This window comes from Bubalus kerabau, chromosome 12, assembly GCF_029407905.1.
Source record: "Bubalus kerabau isolate K-KA32 ecotype Philippines breed swamp buffalo chromosome 12, PCC_UOA_SB_1v2, whole genome shotgun sequence".
In the NCBI taxonomy this organism is placed as follows: Eukaryota; Metazoa; Chordata; class Mammalia; order Artiodactyla; family Bovidae; genus Bubalus; species Bubalus kerabau.
This window is the reverse complement of record NC_073635.1, coordinates 85,088,945-85,104,979: the sequence shown is the minus strand read 5'-3', so window position 1 is coordinate 85,104,979 and position 16,035 is coordinate 85,088,945. Positions and strand designations below refer to the sequence as shown.

Sequence of the window (16,035 nt, the reverse complement as noted above, 5' to 3'; positions counted from 1 at the left end):
AAAGAGAAAGCATATATGTTCAACTTCATTACTAATTACTAAAATGCACATTACAACCCAAATATGATACAATTTTACATTTTAAAATATGAAAAGAACAAGAGTCTAACACCATGAAGTGTTGGATAGCATGTGAATAACGGGAACTCTTATGCATTATCTTAGGATGATCAATTGTTAAATTCACTTTGGAAAACAATTGAGCATTTATGTCAAACAATTCAGCAATTCCATGCAGGGTTACATCCAAGATGTAAATTTCTGTTTATTTGCTTCAAGAGTCAGATATAAGATATTTCAGAGAATACTGCTTCATTCAGTTCAGTTCAGTTCAGTTGCTCAGTTGTGTCCGACTCTGTGACTCCATGAATCCCAGCACGTCAGGCCCCCCTGTCCATCCCAACTCCCAGAGTTTACTCAAACTCATGTCCATTGAGTTGGTGATGCCATCCAGCCATCTCATCCTCTGTTGTCCCCTTCTCCTCCTGCCTCCAATCCCTCCCAGCATCAGGGTCTTTTCCAATGAATCAACTCTTCACATGAGGTGGCCAAAGTACTGCAGTTTCAGCTTTAGTATCAGTCCTCCAATGAACACCCAGGCCTGATCTCCTTTAGAATGGACTTTTTGGCTCTCCTTGCAGTCCAAGGGACTCTAGAGAATGGATAAATCATTTGCTGTAGATGAATATAAACAGCAATATTTTATAACAGTAAAAATGAATGGACAATAGCTACATGTGTATCATAGAAAAACATTATAAACTTGAAGCTGAGAACAAAGGAATTCCCATAAGCCCACGTGCAGTGTAAGACCACATTTATATTGCTGTAGATAAAATAAAACTAAAAAAATGTATTTCTTTACTATGCATTCATATATGATAAAATTATTTACCAAGACAAGAAAAACAGCACAAAATTCAAGATGGTGGTTATTTATTAGTGGAAGGCGGGGGATGGGAGAAGTAGAAAAAATCATGCCAGAGATAATGTTCAATTTTCTGAGTAAAGTGATAGGTTTACATGTATTCTAGACATTATTTTTCTATGCAGCTTAAAATATGCATCATGCTAGCTTTTGCGTTTGTCAGTTATTATATATCAATACATAGTAAACAAAAACATAAAGGCTCTACATATAAACACTTGCAGAGAATTTACCAAAGATACACAAGCAAGCACTTGCAAATGTTTTGATAAGAATCATAACCTTCCCCAAATTTTCTTCCATGAAATTACATAACATCTGTTATAGAATGTCAACTTTATTTTTATATGATTTGTCAAATGCTTTTATGTTGAGAAGCAGGCAAGCATTTTCAGGGGACCATTGGATATAGGCTTTGTGTTAGTGGAAATTAGGCTGGACTACAAATTGGGAAACTCTGATATTTTGGCCACCTGATGCAAAGAACCGACTCATTGGAAAAGACCCTGATGCTGGGAAAGATTGAAGGCGGGATAAGAAGCGGGGGAGGATGAAATGGTTGGATGGCATCACTGACTCGATGGACATGAGTTTAAGTAAGCTCCTGGAGTTGGTGATGGACAGGGAAGCCTGGCATGCTGCAGTCCATGGGGTTGAAAAGAGTCAGACATGACTGAGCAACTGAACTGAACTGAACAAATTGGGAAAAATAGATTCAAGAGAGCTTACAGTTAACTGTCAGTAAATTTGGGCACATCACTTTAATTTTTCCAACCTCCTCATTAGTGAAGCTGGTAATTGAATTAAATGTTCTATGAAGTCCCTTCTAACTCTAAAACTTTACACAATTGTGACCTTAATTTGTTATAAGCATAAAGTTTGAAATAACATAGGGCAAATTGGCTTGCTTAACTATTAAGCTAAACTATACATTTTTGTTAAAAAATATGGTGAAAATTCTTTTTGAAAATTTACTTGGAACTTTTTCATTCAAGCATGTATAAAAATGCCTGTTGCATAATTGAATAAAATGTTGATAAAAGTGAAAGTGTTAGCCACTCAGTTGTCTCAGACTCTGTGTGACCCCGTGGACTGTAGCCCGCCAGCATCCTCTGTCCATGGAATTCTCCAGGCCAGAATACTGGAGTAGGTTGCCATTCCCTTCTCCAGGGGATCTTCCCAACCCAGGGATCGAACCCAGGTCTCCTGCATTGCAGGCAGATTCTTTACCAACTGAGCCACAGGGAAGACCAATAAAATGTTGATACTTGATATAAACATGCCAAATATTAAGGCAAAAATGTAAATCCCTGCTGTAGCGGCAATACTCTGAAGAGTGCATCAGTGAATGAATTAACTAATGCACTAAGGTGAATATTTGAAGGTTAATGTACTTACCTGATGTGAGGAATTTTCAATTTGCATATGAATTGAATTCAGACCCAATTTTTCATTTACAAGAAAGAAGTATGAACAACTGAAATTTGATGTTTTCCTACAATTCAAACACTACTTCTGCAGATATTTTTTTTTAAAGGAAGCTGAACAACAACAAAAAGATTTGAAGGGAAGAAGCTTAAAATAAATGATAGGTGATTAAATGCCAGATTTCCTAATATTTCTGTCTCCAAGTCAAATAAAATATGTAACTATGGTTGATTTAATTTTTGAGATTCAATGTTATAATTTATATCCATTAAAATATTAAGGAAGTGTTGAGTGTGATATGCAAGGTATCTTAGATATCACTAAGCAATATGAAAGTGTAAGCAGATGCATTATCCATTCAATCTAATAATTTCCCCTGGAAACAGGTTTTGACAGACTTCTGACTTTTAAGAGAACCATATTATTACTTTGCCTACTGTAACTGTCAAATATCTTTAAAATCACAATTCACAATTTTCTTTCACATGCAGCTGTCCCATTAGTTTGTATTATTAGCTTGTATAGTTGGTGTTTCTTCTGTAAAAAAAAAATCAAAATATTTTTCATGAGAACATTTTTGTGATGTTTCATTTATTTGTTTTAATAATTATTTATTTTAATAATTTAATTATTTATTTTAATAATTTTATCTACTTTTGGCTGTGCTGGGTCTTCATTGCTGTGAGGACTTTTCTCTAGCTGCAGCAAGCAGGACCTGCTTCTCCAGTTGCAGAGCACAGGCTTCCCATTGTGATGGCTTCTTTTGTTGCAGAACATGGGCTCTAGGGGTGCTTGGCCTCCAGCAGTTGTGAAGTACGGGCTTAGCTGCTCCACAGCATGTGGGATCTTTCTGGACCAGGGATCGAACCCATGTCTCCTGCATTGGCAGGTAGATTCTATCACTGAACCACGAGGGAAGCGCTGTGATATTTTCTTTTAATGGTTACATGTAGCTTTTGGGGGGGGGGGTGTTCACCAGTGAAAATATATGGACATTAAAAATAGTTGAATAACTTTGGTTATAATTTTAGTCTTAAAATAAGTGGTTAAACAGAGGTCACAAATATCTACTCAGATTTCTTTTGTATAAGAAGTGCTTATGAATATATTTGTAAAGGATGGGTATCGACATATAGGTATATGGATACCAACTTGATATACTCTCTAAGGAAGCACTGAAGCTACATTAAGATTTTTAGTAAATGTTACTCAAATTCTTACATGTTACTTTTTCAACAACAAAAAAAAATGTTTCCTGTTGTGTTATAGGTGCACTTCTTGAATATTTTACATCCCAACTGGACTCTAAGGGTTTTGATTTTCTGACGATTACATACATTATTTTAGTCTATGACTTTGTGACATATTTTGTTACTGTAGGGTGTCAAGAGTCAGAGCCTTCATCAAAAATTTGTTAAAACATAGATGGCTTTTTTCCATAACCACTGTGTGAATCTTAATTTTGAGAAGCCTTCTTGCAAATGCATGCATTTACATATATTGGAAGATGGGAACATTTGGTAAGAGACTAAGAATAAATCAGAAGTAAGAATAAATGGGGGATAATTGATCAGAACTACTGGAAAATGCTTTCTGAAGAGAACAATACAATTATTTTCACATGTGTCTGCAATTCTTCCCATTATGTCATTCATAGAATTTGATAAATAAGGATTGATGAGCATCTTTTCTGATGCGATGCTTTTGGAAGAATTGGAGAATTGAGTAAAAGAAAAAGGGTAAAATCCTGTTTCTGATGGTGCTTCATGTCAGTATCCTTCCAGTTTACTTATATTACCCATGAAAGCTCATTGTGAAAATACACAAGGGTGTCGTCCAGGTTGGACATGGGTTTCTGTCATGACGCCCTTTGGATCAGTGGCAATAATCAGTCAGCTTCTCTACAACATCCTGCTGTAAAGAACATCCCCGATGGACCCTTGGACTTCTTTACTCTTTGGACAGCTGAGATGGTCCCTCAAAAGCAGATCACTTTGTACAATCACTTTGTTCATTTTGGTTCATCTGTGACTTCTACCCCAAACTGTTTTCATCCAAGCAATTTCTGTACTTTAACTAAAATCAATTAACACTTGTACTAAAAATTGCCTCAATAACTGAGTGTATGACATATATGATTTGTCATTTTTTCCTAATTTTCATGAATATAAGAAGCACATCAGTATGTCTAAGATGTGCTAAAAGTGAACATTACAATCTCTAATAAGGTAGCATTTTTAATCAGTAAAAGGAAATGTTGATCATTTTTAAACTCAGCATTAGGTGCTTCTTGACCGTTTCCTGCAAGACACTTGAGAACATCTGTATAGCTATCACTATAGTGGAGTGCTCTCAAAGCCATCTCTCATCAAGCAGTTTTCCTATATTATACTGGCAGTGTTAGACTGGCATAGTAGAGAAAAATGATATGTTTGATGTCTATCAAAGGGTCAAATACGATGGTTGTATTTGTAAAGCCTTAAACAGGTGGATGGTATGTTTTATTTATTTATTTATTTATTTTTTGATGGTATGTTTTAGATGTTATATTATCCACTGTGGTGTGTGTATGTGTCTGTAAAAGTTCTAAGAATTCTGTTCTCCATTTTGAAATGTGTAATTTTCCTAAACATGCGAGATGCTGAATTTTTGCTATGAAAATGTCATTGTCATAGGTAATTGATAGCTGTAAACTGCTACGGAGAAGGATATAATTTTTAACGGGAATGGCTTAGCTAGAGACCAATTAGTACTAAGGCAAATGAGAAGCAATTTCACAATCAAAATGCCATCAAGGGTTTCCTTATGTCTCTGGCCTTTTTTTATGAGTCTTTTAATGTGTATATCATTAAAAAGAGGCTAAATTATTCAGGTTTACTCATATTCACATATCAGTAAGTGATAGTTATTTGAAGAACGATGTTTATTATAAAAATAGTGAAAAGAAAATTACTAAGTTTTTTAACTATATTATTTTTTTTAGGCTATACCCTACAACACATGGGATCTTAGTTCTCCGACCAGGGACCGAACCCCTGCCCCCCTGCCTTGGAAGCAGAGTCTTAACCACTGGACTATAAGGTAAGTCCAAAACTATGAAGTTTTATGAAAATACATTTTTTGAGCTTTGTGCAAAATATATTTATGTTTCTACATAGTCAAGCTCACTTATTATTAAGTAATCAGAAAATATAGAGAAAATAATAAGAGTATAAATGGAGCAACAGATGCAAGAAAAAGAACTAACAATGTGATTTTTTTTTAAGTGTGCTTTCTGATCCTTCTCAACAAAATTATTTCTATTTGTTAGAAAATTCGCCTTTTTATTTTTTTATTTTATTTAGGTGCTTGAAATTAACATGCATACTGAATTATATAATTAGATTAAATGCTTTTATATATATTAAAAAACAATGAAAAATGTAAAAATGAAAATGAATCGAGGATGACATTTAGCTCAGCATAAAAAAAAATTTAAGGAATAAAATGGTTAGCTTTATCTTACTATTTCCATAAATTGGTAATGGTTAATTCTTCACAAATAGGCACCTAATTGACATTTAATCAAGCATACACAAGTGTATGTTAAATATAAATTAATTACTGTATGTTAAAAATACTGTAATTTTATGGTGTGTAAACATGTAAGTACATTTTAGTTACCATTTAATTACTGATTTCACAGAATATAAATGTATAATTACCTAACTAACAATTCTCTACCTTTCTAAGGAAAGCATTTTTCAGGTTAAATATGAAGTAAAGTTAATTAGATGTTATTTCTACAATAATACATAAAAAGTTGTAAGTGATTTGGCCTGTCTATTTCACTTCTGAATTAACTCATCCCCACAGTAATATATGTGGAAATTATAATGTGCAGAAAGACTACTTATAAATGCACAGTTATATGATTGTGTTTTGATTGCCTGGCCCTATGCAACAGCATACTCATGTAAAATGCCAAGAAATATGTCCTGGGGTTATAAAATAAAATATTTTCTATTTACAAAGTTCAGTTAAAAAATAAAGGTGAGTAAATAGCATACCAAAAATATCTTTTAAAATGTCTATTTCCACAAGTAATGCAACAGTATAAATCATCTTAGAGCATTTTGAATTATTATCTTTTTCTCAATTTTACCCTATTACTGCTTGTTTTTTTTCCTAAATACTGGTTTTCCTCTATAATTTCCTTTTCCATTTTCTTTTTTGTGCTCAAATAAGCAACCTTAAATTTGATGTGGAAGAAAATCGTGTTGCACACTGACCTCAATTAGTTTAACCCTGGATAACGATTCTTTTCTTTTTGTCAGATGTTAGAAACTTTGTGTGTAGGTTCTGGGTGTTGAGCACACAAACTCTAGAGCTGGAAGTAAGTTGTCAAGCAAGCTAATTCCAGACAAAATTCTGTCACACATGTGAGGGTTAACCAGCACCTAGGAAGGAGAAGGAAATGGCAACCCACTCCAGTGTTCTTGCCTGGAGAATCCCGGGGAAGGCGGAGCCTGGTGGGCTGCTGTCTATGGGGTCGCACAGAGTCCGACACGACTGAAATGACTTAGCAGCAGCAGCAGCAGGCAGGAATCCCTTGCTTCGCTGCCTTTATTGTAATCTCTAGGAATCCTAGTACAGCTCTTCATATGCTAAGGCACCACCTCGGGTGACCGGTTCACAGGAGGCAGCTGCAGCAATATTGCAGAAGCAAGGAGAGAGTGGAGGACAGGCAAGCCTGATGCACTGCAGTTCACAGGGTCACAAAGAGTCAGACATGACTTAGCGACGGAACAACAACAAGGGTTCAACGAACCTCATTGGAGTCAGAGTCTCTGTTGAATGACTTCATGGAATCCCAAAGCCACATTTCCACTTGAAAAGGTCAAGACTTGGGACTCAGAAGAGCACACGGATCATGGAAGATGGCTGTGATGCTTGGACAATATTTCGAGTCAGTGCCAGAACCACTGAAGTCCTTTTAACATCCATATGGCTAATCATCAAGCCAGCTAGTGTTGATCAAGATAAAGACAGCTGAAGACTTACAGTAACAGGTAACTGCGCTGTAATTTTCTGACTGTAGTCTACCGACTGGGGTACGTCAAATATTAACAAATATTCATAGATTGCAGATGACTGCAAATAGCCACCTGTGAATATATGGAACTGCACAATCGGAAATATTTGAAACTGAATTACAGACAGTAGTAGTATATATTTTGTCACTATATTACATAAAAAGATCATTTTAAGTTGCCCAAGTAGTCTATAAACAAAGTTGAAATGGAGGTCTTCGCCTCATCTAAACAAAACACTCCGAAAGGTCTGAGGGGTGTCCAAAGTAAGGTTAACCTTCAAGCTCTTCCCTAAATGAGTTTATTATAATCTGATTTTGGAAACAAGATTTGAAAAATAGTTAGAGGCAGAGAAAAGTAAAGTTACCTAATGAGTAATGGAAATCCATGTTTGAAGTGGTCAGTTGCTTAATATAAACATAAGCCCAGAGAGATTTCAAACAAAAAGTGGGGGGAAGTGCAATTATTTAGGAAGTCTTCGTGGAATACTTATGATGAGAATTATGAAAGAACTCATAGCCAATTGCAAATTTTAAGAGCTAATAAAGCCTTTTATTTTTCATTCAGGAGATGCTTGAAGGAAGTCTTACTTCTGTAAAGATCCTGGCAGTAGGCACTGATACCACAATGAGAGGAAGGAGTAAATGTATCTTAATGTTTAAGATGACAGAGTATGAGATGGTGAGATGGCATCACCGACTCAATGGACAAGAGTTTGAACAAATTCTGAGAGATAATGAAGGACAGGAAAGCCTGGTGTGCTGCAGTTCATGGTGTTGCAAAGAGTTGGACACAACTTGGCAACTGAATGAATGAACAAATCTTTGTTTATTCATCTCCCCTTAATGTTGTCCCTGGTAGCTCAGCTGGTAAAGAATCTGTCTGCAATGCAGAAGACCCAGGTTGGATTACTGGGTCAGGAAGATCTGCTGGAGATTGGATAGGCTACCCACTCCAGGACTCTTGAGCTTCCCTGGTGGCTCAGGAGGTGAAGAATGCTCCTGCAGTGTGGGAGACCAGGGTTCAATCCCTGGGTTGGGAAGATCCCCTGGAGAAGGGAAAGGCAACTCACTCCAGTATTCTTGCCTGGGAAATCACAGGGATGGAGGAACCTGGTGGGCTACAGTCCGTGAGGTCTCATGGAGTCAAATACAACTGAGCAACTAACACACACATGCAATGTCTTCTAAATAGCATTTTATAAAAGACCTTGGACTTTGGAATCAGACAAATCTAGGTTAATTTTTTATTGCTTATTGAGAATTTGCATTAATTATCTAAACTGTCGTCTATAAAATGGAGATAATAAGCCCTACATACAGAGTCACTTGAAATGCTAAATAAGGGATTGTATGTAAAATTCCTGGCATGCTGCAGTTCATGGCATCGCAAAGAGTTGACGTGACTGAGCGACTGAACTGAACTGCTGTACAGTTCCTGAAACATTTAAGTGGTTTTGGTGAATGAATGAATGAGAGAGTAGAAAGAAGAGTTCAAAAGGACTTGTAGATTTCTGGCTAATTCCGATGTGCAAATGACAAAGCTCTTTCTAAGGTGGGAAAGAAGGGGCAGGTAATACTGGGACAAGAGGGCAGTTCGTTTTTGGACATGCTGAGTCTGGGGGATTTGCAGGTCATTTGTTAGAAATGTCCACTAGGTTCAGATCAGATCAGTCACTCAGTCGTGTCCGACTCTTTGTGACCCCATGAATTGCAGCACGCCAGGCCTCCCTGTCCATCACCAACTCCCAGAGTTCACCCAGACTCACGTCCATAGAGTCAGTGATGCCATCCAGCCATCTCAGCCTCTGTCATCCCCTTCTCCTCTTGCCCCCAATCCCTCCCAGCATCAGAGTCTTTTCCAATGAGTCAATTCTTCGCATGAGGTGGCCAAAGTACTGGAGTTTCAGCTTTAGCATCATTCCTTCCAAAGAAATCCCAGGGCTGATCTCCTTCAGAACGGACTGGTTGGATCTCCTTGCAGTCCAAGGGACTCTCAAGAGTCTTCTCCAACACCACAGTTCAAAAGCATCAATTCTTCGGCACTCAGCCTTCTTCACAGTCCAACTCTCACATCCATACATGACCACAGGAAAAACCATAGCCTTGACTAGATGAACCTTTGTTGGCAAAGTAATGTCTCTGCTTTTGAATATGCTATCTAGGTTAGAAGTGATAAAATTTAGAAGTGTGGCTTTGGATTCCACTTTCAATTTCAAGAAAATACATTTCTATTAGATTATTTGGTTATTACATATGCATGGGATTTCCTTTCATGTTACAAAGTAGAAAACAAATGATTTTGAGAGAAGTTTTTAATGAAAGTCTGCTTTCTAAGAACAGGTATTTTAGTCAGGGGAGAATTTTATTTTATTTTTGATTGGAGGATATTTGTTTTGCAGTGTTGTGTTGGTTTCTGCCAACAACTCAAATCAATCATATCCCCTCCCTCTGGAGCTGTTCTCCCCTTTCCCAGTCAGGGGAGAATTTTATTTACTGATGACTATAAGATACTTTTGGACCTTTAAATAAATTTAGTTTTTATTTCCAAAAAAATAAAAATAAATAGCATTTTAAAATAACATTCATATATTTTAATTATATGAATATGAAAAAACACATTTTTGTCTTCTGTTTTGTAGGATTGCTTTAGACCTGCTATTTTCAAGCTATTTGGTCTCTACATCTGAACAAAATATTGAGGACTTTAAAGAGCTCTTGCTTTCCTGAATTATACCTACCGGTATTTACCACATAGAATCAGAAGAAAGTTAAATAATATTTTTATTTCATTAAAATAGCATTTCAAAATGCATTATGAGATAATATACATTCTTTAAAAATAATGCCATCTTCCAAAAAATCAAGAAGAATAGCATTGTTTTACATTTGTGTAAATCTCTTTAATAACTGACTTAATATTAAAAACCTGTTTTCTCCTATCCACTTCTGCATTCAATATGTGGCAATTCATTGTTTTAAAGCATATGGAGAAAAATCTGGTCTCACACAGATATGTAGCTGGAAACTCTTTCAGATAATTAAGGATATTATTTTTTGTTATCACACCAAAGGCTGATAAACAGAATGTAAAAAAAAAAACAATCTAATGTGTAATCTAAAAGCATATTAATGCATTTTCAACTGCTTTATATGAAAAGCCAATGTTCTATCTCGCACTTGGAAGAAATCTTTTACCCAATAATGGTTTTACAACATCACCCATTGGTCATTTGGAAAATTGGTTCACTGGCTTATATTAAAACTTTTCCACACTTGGATACAATTTACTATTTAATCCAAAACAAACATCACATTCACTTTCTCCAATACTTAAAGAAGAGCTTTTAAGTATTGGAAAGCTGTAAAGCTTATGATGATATACAGACATTTCCTAAGATTCTGATTATCCCTTGAAAGTTTTACTTTTACCGTTGGTAACACCTGCTGTGACTTGCTCTCCCCAAGTGACAGACGGACTTCCTTCATTTTTTAGGAAGTCTGCCAAATACCCAACTGTGAACAATCTTAGTTTTCTCTCAGTGGTCGTTTCAAGTAAAAGCGATGTTCCATAAAAAGAGAAAGGGTGACCCAGGGCACGGGTAACAGACATTTTGGGGGCTTTTCACTCCACACATGTATGCAGCCCAAAGGCTTTCAGATACTTTACATTTTCCCACATATTCCTAAGTAATATATTTTTTTAAATGTACATAAGCCTCAAGGTTAATGACGTTAAGAACTTGTATTTACTTGGTCTTATGTGAACTTGTATTTACTTGGTCTTATGTGAACTGACACTTTGGTTTTTCCTGGGACCAAGAGGGATAACAGAAAGGATGTGTTCACTGTTTACAATAGCCAGGACATGGAAGCAACCTAGATGTCCATCAGCACACGAATGGATGAGCAAGCTGTGGTGCATATACACAATGGAATATTACTCAGCTATTAAAAATAATGCATTTGAATCAGTTCTAATGAGGTGGATGAAACTGGAGCCTTTTATACAGAGTTAAGTCAGAAAGAAAAACACCAATAGAGTATATTAACGTATATATGTGGAATTTAGGAAGATGGTTACAACCACCCTATATGTGAGACAGCAAAAGAGACACAGATATAAACAACAGACTTTTGGACTCTGTGGGAGAAGGCGAGGGTGGAATGATTTGAGAGAATAGCATTGAAACATGTATATTACCATATGTGAATAGATCACCAGTCCAGGTTCGATGCATGAGACAGGGCGCTCAGGGCTGGTGCACTGGGATGACCCTGAGGGATGGGATGGGGAGGGAGGAGGGAGGAGGTTTCAGGATGGGGGACACGTGTACACCCATGGCTGATTCATGTCAATGTATGGCAAAAACTACTATAATATTATAAAGTAATTAGCCTCCAATTAAAATAAATACATTAATTTTTTTTTAAAGTTCGTGTTTAGTACAGGTGACACCAGTTTCCCTACTCCTGTAAGGCACCATCACTAATCACAGCCCCATAGTAAACACAGCAAGGGTGTCTTAGCTTTAGCATGAAAATAGCTTTATCCTACAGACCCCTTGGATAGTTTTGGGAATTTCCCAGGAGTTCCAAACCACACTTTGAAAACCACAGCTGCAGAGTTACAGGAAAATGGACAAAGTCACACATTCACACACACACACACACACACACACACACTATATATATATATTTAAACAAACAATTTTTTTAATTGAAGTGTAGTCGATTTACAATGTATTAGTTTCAGATATAGAACAAAGTGATTCAGTTATGTACCTGTATCTGTTCTTTTTCAGTCTTTTCCCTCACAGGTTACTACAAGATATAGAGTATAGTTCCTTGTAGTAAATAGTAGGTCCTTGTCGCTTACCTATTTTATATATGAAGGTGTTAATCGCTCAGCAGTGTTTGACTCTGTGCAACTCCATGGACTGTAGCCCACAGCAGGCTCCTCTGTCTATGGGATTTCCCAAGCGAGAGTACTGGAGTAGTCTGACATTTCTTTCTCCAGGGGATCTTCCTGACCCAGGGATCGAACCCAGGTCTCCTCCATTGTGGGCAGATTCTTTGCTGTCTGAGGCTCTAGGGAGCTCCCCATATATTTTATGTATAGTTGTGAGTATATGTCAATCCCAAATTCTCAGTCTATTCCTCCTCCCCTCCTTTTCCCCTTTGGTAACACAAGTTTATTTTCTATGTCTTGTGAATTTATTTTTGTTTTCTTACTGTGTTCATTTGTGTCATTTTGTTAAATTCACTGTATCAGTGATATCATATACTTGTATTTGTCTAACTTCGCTTAGTATGATCATCTCTAGGTCCATACACTCTTGACCACTTCCATTTCCCCTCTCATCAAAACTGTTTTTCACCATCTCTGCCACAGCAGGTTGATGAGTAGAATGACTGGGAACAACATTGAGTTTTTTTCTTCCTCCAAGTTCTAATCAGAGGGCTGAAAACAATTTTATTCTGATTTTTTTAACTTATTTGGCTTTTCTTTTCCTCAGAACAAGCCCACTCAGGCAGCCACACTTATGTGGTTGCTATTTTTGTAAAGGAAGTTACAGACTCTGCCCCAAATACCAATTCTGCTAGATTTTCTGAAAACCCAAATTTACTAAAAATGTGTGTCCCTGAGATTGCCACATTAATCCTTCAGCGTGTTGTGGCAGTCTCATGAAGTGCTGCAAGGAAAGCTCAAACTGCGACTGAAGCATTCCCAGCAGATCCTCCTCCCTATCCTGCCCTCCTCCTCCCCCGGCTCCTCGTCCTCCTTTACCATCATCCCTTCCTCCCCACCTCCTCCTCCTCCCCTTCCTTTTTCATTCTGGAACTTTCTCTGAGCTTAGCACGGTGACTGGCACATGACAGATAACAGGGGTGTAATAATGGTGTGTCCGGTAGGTGACTTCTGAATTCAGTTGACTCTCAACTTTTCCTCATCTTATCCTTGCATCCTCTTTGTAGTACAAAGGTGGGATCTTCTCGGATTTTAGCAATGTGGCTTTTCCTCCCTTATTTTTGCTACTGGAATAATGACCCATTATATTCCAAAGTTCACGACCTGGAGTTTTTTTCAGTGTCCACTATACTTTGGCATCATTAGGCACAAATAGAACAAAGGACCATAAATATATTTACTGAAAGTAAGCTGAAAAGGAAAACAATAGTTTCTACACAGGATGCCACAAGTTTGGACCCTTTGGTCAAGCATTGGACTTTGATGGGAGCTAACAGATTTTATATGCGCTTTTACTGACCTTGTCTTTGAAAGGTTTTATATGAAAGCCACTCTGACATTTTTCAATACTTCAGAAGCCAGAAAGAATTGTGTGTGTGTGCTTTTCACTTGAGTGGTGAGGAATTTTAAATGTAAGTTTGTGCCTATGAATATATGCATTCTTCTAATGCAAGGACATGAATGATGCCAACGGAAAACATAATTAGTTCATTGACATAATATTAATTCTGGAACTAACTTATTCTCTTCAGGTCTCTTGCACAGTTACCAATGCATCACGTCCCAAGGAAAAAAGGCATTTTGGAAAATGAATAGCACATGTGAAATTTGTTCTTAAATAACTGTTTTAGGAAGAGTGAGAAAACACCCGAAGTATTCAAGTGGAAGAAGTACTTTAGGGCAATTTTAAGCTTCTATTTTCAGAGAAGGTATAACTGAGATAAAAAGAAAAATATTTAAGTACCACGATGCAGGTATATTTGTAAATTGCCAACACCAGTGATCTGAACTTAAATTTCAGTGTATATGTTGTGTTTCTTATAATAAAATACCGTAAGTTCATCTGAATGCTGTTTTATTTTTGTAGACATGTTTATGTTGCTAATCGATGGGACTCCGAAATCATAAGGAAAAGGAATATTCAAAGGCAGCCAGTTTTATAGAGCCTGGAATGGATGTCCTGGAGCATCATCACTATTCATCCTATTCAATACGTGGGTCACACACAGAAATGGGCATCTCAGAGGACAAGCCTGAACTCCGCGGTGTGGTACAGAAAGCATGTGATTTGGAATCAAGAGATGTTGCATTTAAAACATAGCCCTGCTCTCTCGTAGTTCTGAATCCTTGACAATTTACCCTCCTAACCGTCTCTGAAGAACAAATAGTCAGAAGAAAGCTCCTGGAACTTAGTAAATACGCAGTAATAGCTTGCTCCTTCTAATTCCCTTCTAGTTCCACACATATTTGCGACCTTAATTTTCGAGTGAACTATTTTAAGCTCTATTCAGTTTGTAGTTATTCTTTCAGAGAATTTCTTTCACCTTTGACAACCTAAAACCATGCTAAGTCGCCACGGTCTGAAGATATCATTCTTTAACCATTTTGTTTCGTTGAATTCCCGGGATGTTTATAGTTAGCCATTGCTTTGAAACCATTGCGGTGAGCAGCATTTGGCATGTGTATTTCCACACTGTGCCATTGTCTCAATAAAAGAAACTCCTCAAAGTAGAACTTGGTTGGTCATTGCTTTACTCAACTACAGTTTGATTTATATAGCAACAGAGCTCTCCAAATTTGTGATGAGTTGCTGTATTTTTCAATAGTGCGTAATTTATTGTGTTAAATGATGGAAGATTTCAGACTCATTTCTTCAAATGCTTACTAATTCTATGCTTTATAGAATTTTTAGATATTTGCTGAGCTAAGAGACAATTAGATTTTTAATTTAAAAATTGCTTTCCTTAGTTATTTGATTACTAGTAGGGTTAAATATCTTTTTATATGATATTAATTTTACTTTGATATTGGTTATCCATCCCTTTAAAAAAGCTTAATAAGACTTTTTCATACTAGAGCTATAATAATTTGTCATATTTATTTTATACAATAAATGCATTTTTAAAAAATTTGGTCTTTTAACCTTGATTATGATTTTTGTATGCAAACTATATTTTTTATTTTAGAATGTTAAAATTGTAAACTGTAAATTTTTATGCATCCTAATATTTTTATTATCCATTTATTCATTTAATATCCCATCCTTTTGGAATTTTCTTTTGATATTTTATGTTAGAGGATGAAACTGTTGTATTTTCCATATATTCTAGAGTTCTAATGCCATTTTTGATAAATATATTTTTTCTCCTTAAAAATGATTTTTGAAGGATATTAAATCTAGTATAATATTTTGGAATTGTCATTTAGATCTCTTCTGAGAATTCTATTAGCAGACTTCTTAAAAAAATCAAAAGCATTTTAAATTGCAGTATTTATTCATCATTTTTTTCTACATCTATAGGGAGCATTGGTCATAATCAGGATACTATGCTAGGTACCATGGATGGATAAGAGTCAGAGAGTGGAGAAATGAATATAATGCTGACCGTGTTCTCCAATGCAAATGCACAATTGATAGATACCAAACACAGGATCAGAAACAATTCAAAGGATATACAAATACATCTTATTAGGATTCAGGAAAAGAAGAAAAGATGCTTTGATGATAATAAGAAAATATTTAATGTGACTTCTAAATTCTGAGTATAATAATGAAAACTAAGAGAAGAAAAAAAAAATTCTAGTTGGAGGAAATGATGCAAAAGACTAAGAGGAAATGACAGATATGTTCTTGAA

General features: G+C 36.2%; 1 long non-coding RNA gene across 1 annotated transcript in view; it reads left to right on the top strand.

Moving 5' to 3' along the window:
- Window positions 1–15,707, top strand: part of LOC129624746 (uncharacterized) — a 69,974-nt gene extending 54,267 nt beyond the window's left edge. Inside the window, exons 2-3 of the long non-coding RNA XR_008701134.1 lie at window positions 5,340–5,437; window positions 14,267–15,707. This is a non-coding gene — a long non-coding RNA (uncharacterized LOC129624746). The remainder of the gene's footprint in view (window positions 1–5,339; window positions 5,438–14,266) is intronic.
- The last annotated feature ends 328 nt before the right edge of the window (window positions 15,708–16,035 follow it).